Raw genomic sequence first — 6,000 nt, forward strand, 5'->3', positions numbered from 1 at the left:
GCTGCTGAGGAGACACCTACAGGGTTTCAACATGAACATGGAAACAGAACTCTGAGGTTTCAAAACTTTGCTATTATAAAAGAGATTGAAGATTTCAAGTAGCACCTAAAGCCCTGACATTTTGAGAGAACAGGCCTAAAAGGAACTATTTAAAATAGACCTAAAGGAAATTGCAGGTAGGGGAGTGCTTGGGACCGTGTAGGTGCTCTAGGAGATTCAAATGGAGGGAGTCTCACTGTATTATCTCAGCAGCAGAACGTCAAGTTAGCGATTATTTCATTAGGAAAATATTTGCTACACCTGTAATCTTGAAGCGATTAAACAACATACCAGAGCAGAACATTACTCTCCAGGATTAAATACCAAACAAAATAACAAAGAGTTGACCCAGCTACGGGCCACTGGGATGAGACCTTGTCCAGTTACCACATCAAAGACCCTTGAAGTAAGCCATAGGCAGAAAAAAAGAAGAATCAATTAGGATACTGGACTAAACTCAAGCTGGCTGTTTCCTTAATTTTGTTCATTTAGTTTCTAATTTGCCCCTGTCACTTAGTTAATCTAAATATGTCCAAAAAATTAAAGTGGCACCCACCCTGAGCTATGTCAGCTCAGTACCTAATAAAAAATGGGGCCCAGTTCAAGGAAGATGATGAGGAGGAATGTCCAGCTCACTAAATGCATTTTCCAATTAGCTGGGAGATTGCTTTGTGAATCACTGACTTAATGAACACACAAGCTGGGCAGTTCAGGATGGGGGAAAGCCCTCATTCAATAAAGTGAAAAGAATAAATGAAATGATTTCACGAGGATATAGACAGATTTTAGTCCACCAAGGTAGAGAAAAACAATGCAAAACCTCTCTTGACAAAATGAAGTGTGAACTGTGATAATGTTAAGGGGAAAAATGTGCTAAACCCTGGGGTGGATGAGTAAATTACTTTTGCACAATCACAAGTCATGGCAGACGAGGTTAGGAATGGATTTATTTGGGGAAATTGAGAGGAAAGCTCCCTGTCTCCCCTAATGAACATGTTTTTGGAGCTAATCACTGTACTAGGTTACCTGTGTCTTCTACTCTTTGCAGGCTGTTTGTTTGTGGGCTTTTCTTAATAGACTTTATTATTTAGAGCAGTTTTGGGTTCACAGCAAAATTGAGCAAAAAGTACAGAGGCTTCTCATATACCCCTGTCCTAACCCCCAACACGTGCATAGCCTCCTGCACCATCCACATCCCACAGAGGTGCATTTGTTATAATGGAGGAACCTACACTGACACATCATTATCAAGCAAAGTCCATAGCTTACAGTAGGATTCACTCCTGTCGTATGTTCTATGGGTTTGGACAAATGCATAATGCCATGTATCAACCATTATAGTATCATATAGATAGCATCATATAGAATAGTATCACTGCCCTAAAAACCTTTTTAACTTAAAAACCTTGTTATGGAAAATGATAAACATGTACAGAAGCAGAGAGAATAGTATAATGAACCCCTCCCATTTACCCATCGCCTGCTTTCAGAAATTACCAACCATGGCCAATCCCAATGAGGTATTTTGCAAAGGCTATGAGAATGGAGCTATAGGCAGACTGGTATTACTTTTGTGGAAAAAGGATTTCTTCTCAGTTAAGTGAGAGATTGAATTATTTTGGAGTAACCATGTATTAAGCACTAACTGTGCTAGGTACTTTGCAAATGTTATCTAGACCCTTGCTACTCCAAGTGTGGTCGGTGGACCAGCAGCATGGACATCACCTTGAGCTTACAGGCAGTGAAGACTCTTCAGCCCCATCTCAGACCTACTGAATCAGGGTCAGCAGTTTAGCAAGATCCCCCAGGTGATCTGTATGTGACTTGAAAGTTAAGAAGCACCGACTCCCTGGTCCAGGGTAGACACTTAAAATAGCATCCTCACAATCCTGAAACAACTCCTCAAGGCAGATACTATCGTGCCCAATTTATAGATGAGATAACTAAAGCTCAGAGATATTATTTGGCCTTTTCAAGGTCTCCACAGCTAAACTTAGACTTGTCCGGCTTCAGAGTTTATGATTTTACTGCTTAGAGCATGCTGCCTCCCAGCTAGGGGCTCACTTTTGGGTCAACTCAGTGGAAAAAGAAAAGGAGATGGTAGTATGTGTTTGCACAACAGAGGCCCAACCAGTCATCCTGGCAGATGATGATGACAGTGACGATGACAGCGATGATGGCAGCAATGACAACAACAGAAAACCAAACAGTTTGCTATTATGCACGCAGTCACTTGCTCCACTGAAAGCCTTTTTCACTTTTCAACCAGTTATTATGGAATCGTGTAGACAGCTAAATATTTCAGAGTGGTCAGAGGTCAGGAAAAAAAAAACTGGAGCAATTATCAAAGTTAGTCCCCCTTGACAGTATCTGTTGACCCAAATATGAACCAAACTGCAAACCATACGCTTTCCCAGAACAGAGAGAAGATGTGCTATAGACTCACATAACTGGTAAATGCATTTTTAAAAATCCATCAGGCCAGTTTGACATCATATAGGCAGGAAAGGCAGGTTTCACTTTCCAACCAGCTGGGCAGTTTGAGCCTATAGCTCTGCTTATACTGAGAAGGGAGCCTGAAATGGCTGAGCACCATTGGGCAATGCAATAGGACCCTTTGTGTTCCAGGTAGCATTTTGAAAGGAACATTACAGGAAAAGGTAGAGAAAAAGTATAATTCGGGGAGCACACCCCAAGTTTAGCAGAAACTCATTAGATCTTAGGAACTTCTCCCACTAATCCTAGGAGGAGATTAGGCCGTTTCCTACTCTTTCTGCTGCACTAATGACTCAGGGGATCAGCATGGCTGCTTGCTTTTGCAATGAGCTGATCTGATGATTAATTAGCCTCTAGCAGAAACCTGATGAAGTTCTCAGTTCAAAGCCCCAGGGATCTAGTTCAGGGCAATCTGTCCTCAACAAAAAAAGACTAGGTGAAGAGGCACACAAACTGGCCTGGTGAGAGGGGGCCGCAGGGCTTATGATTGACTTTCTACTTTAAAACCAAATGACCTGTACGCAACCTGCTGTTGTAAAACAGTATTCCTACTGAAAAACAGTAAACCCACTGGCTCAGCAAAGCTAATTGTCTACGTGCATGAAATCGAATTCCTAGTGTATCTTCTCTGCCTTGTAAATACCTATTTGGATCACTTTATCCCACATTCTTTTTTTTTTAATCCCACATTCTAATAGATTTTATAACATTTTATGGCCAACCTTGCCCTCATGCTAAATAATGAATGATACTAAGAATTGAGTCAAAAGAGGCCCAAATAAAGCCACCTAAGGTAAAATAGATGACTTATGAAAGTCATTTTCAGAATGTTTTTCTAAACATTGAGGGAGATTTTAAATAGTATTTTAATACTGTATTTGAATATTTTGATCACTATATTTTCCCTCTGAAAATCTCACAAAGACATTTCTAAGATCTATTTATCTAAATGACAACCTTTGTAAGGTTAGGAGGGCAGTTATTATTTATCCCTCTTGTGCAGATGAGGAAACAGAGGCTCTGACAGTTGAAGTTAATTGCCCTCCAGCAAGGAGGGGGCACAGCCAAGATCAGCATCCTGATCGTGAGCCGGCCCTCCCTTCTTTCCACTTAACCACAGGTTGAAGAAAAAGATAGCACAAGAATAGCCACAAAACTACCCCCTAAAAGAACTAAGGCAGCTGAGAATGTGTCAGGATTATTAAATTAGTTGGAAATACCTTTTCACTTTGGAAATTACAAGTTACACCCATGGGTTATTTGGTGAGGGGGAAGACACTGAGACACGAGTACTGAAGGCCTTTGGATTGTAAGCTGTGATGTGGACCCAGAGGAATGGCACTTGGGGTGGGGCACAAAGCTAGCTGCCTTCTGTCCTTCCTTTCCTCACTGCTCATACTCTCCCCACCTAAGGGGAAGTCAGGAATATTCTGGAAGGCAGGGGCCCCTACTCAGAAAGTAGGGAGCTGGGGCACTGTTGTTCCAACTTCAAGAAGAGGGCATTCAGTAGACTGCAGTGTCTCCCAGGCCAAAGTCAGATGCCTTCCCCACCTCTACTTCTGGGGCTGGCTATGGATGGAACCATTAGCTTGAATTTATTCTAAAGGGCACGTCCTAATGGGTCTGAGTCTGGATCTGTATATGTGCTGCTATCCAGCTGAGGAGAGCACAGTGCTCTGTGTGACGTGAAGAGCGAGTTAAGTTCGTGAAAAGATTTCAAAATAGTCCAGGGGAGAGGAGGTGGGGGAACCCCCATAACTTCACTTCTGCTAGCCCCTTCCAGTTTTACCATGACTTTGAGTCATTATTTTCTGATGTTCTTACAATGGGCTATAGGGTGCCCCGTAAAGCTCTCTTCCCCACAAGGGAGTCCTGGGGAGTTGGGCTCCAGTTTGGATTATCTAACAGAATGACCCTTGTAGATACCATGTAGATAACACACAATCAGCCCAAGAAATAAATTCCACACATGAACCACATACATTTGAAAGGCCCCAACTGCTGGGAGCCAGACTAATCTGTAGTTAAGGAAGGGATTTCTGGAATTTTCTGTGAGCCTTCCAGGCTTCCCGCATCTCATCCCTCTCATTACGTAAAAGGAGTGGAAAAAGGAGATGTTTGTTTGGGACAGGACAGTGTGTGATGGGAAAAATCAGCAGGTGAGAGGGCATTTGTAATATTTAATCTAAAGGTAAGAGTTTTGCTAACTACTGAATAAATTTATGGAAGGAAACAATGTCCTTGGTATAAATATTTATATCAAATACCTCAACACTCCTAAAATCCTGGAGAACGTTCTGGTTTGCATGTCATAGGGGCTGGCTGGACACTTGGAAGAGATGTCGTAGACAGAATTTGGGCATGGGATGGGAGACTGGGCTGGAGAAGTTACTCCTTCAGGCCTGAAATTCTGTGAAAACTAGAGGTGCCAATTCATTTTCTTACAGAAACTGCACTTTTTAAAGTACAAAATTATAGAGATGGAGAACAAATTAATGGTTATCAGAGGTTAGGGATGGTGGAGGGGGACGGGGTAGGTGTGACTATAAAGGGGCACACCAGCGAGATCTTTGTGGTGACGGAATAGTTTTGTGTCTTGATTGCGGTGGTGGTTCCAAGAATCTATACATGTAATAAAATGGCGTAGAACTATACACACACATTGTACCTATGTCAACTTCATGGCCTTTATATGGTACTATAATTATGTGCAATGTAATCATTGGGGGAGATGGAGTGAAGGGGAACTTCCTATGAGTCTATAATTATTTCAAAATAAAAAGTAAAGAAACATCAAGCACAATCCTGCATTTCTTTTAAGTGCCCTACAAAACACTTCATTTACCCAATTTTTCTTTTAAGAGAACCCTACCCCACACACCATAACTCCTTCACTCTTGAGGATTAGAACTACAGACTTAGGGACAAACTTTTCCTTATCCATCTTAATTTCTTCACTGGGGAAAAATTGTCAGAGAATGCATCTTCCCCTTTTTAATTTTAATCTAGAGGTCTGATGTTTCAGATGGAGCTATTCAGTTGGTAATGCCTTGAGCAGACACAGGCAGGGAGGTTCTATGACTAAGCCAGCTCTTCTCTCTGAAGTGGAAAAAAAGCAGAAACATGTTAAATTCCTGTCATGCCTTGCATGTGAATAGAAGCATAAGGGTAGGCAGGAGGGAGAAGACAGGTCAGGAGGGTCTGGCATCCTGTGGTAAAGCAGAGAGGCTCCTCTCAGCTCCTCTGTGCTTCTGGTGTTGAGAAGCCTAGAGAAATTGCCCCAGGAGGTCAGGCACTTGAAAGGTAAACAGTTCAACTAGCCTCAGAGAGGGGGCCCTTGGAGTCAAATGTAGAAATGTGAACCAGCTTCCTTCCCCACTTCCCCAAGTCCATCAGAAGTGGAGGTGGACAGAGCCTGAGCCCTTCAGGGGGAACAGGTGGTTGTAACGGGCAGGTTATAAAGGG

This window comes from Mesoplodon densirostris, chromosome X (assembly GCF_025265405.1).
Source record: "Mesoplodon densirostris isolate mMesDen1 chromosome X, mMesDen1 primary haplotype, whole genome shotgun sequence".
In the NCBI taxonomy this organism is placed as follows: Eukaryota; Metazoa; Chordata; class Mammalia; order Artiodactyla; family Ziphiidae; genus Mesoplodon; species Mesoplodon densirostris.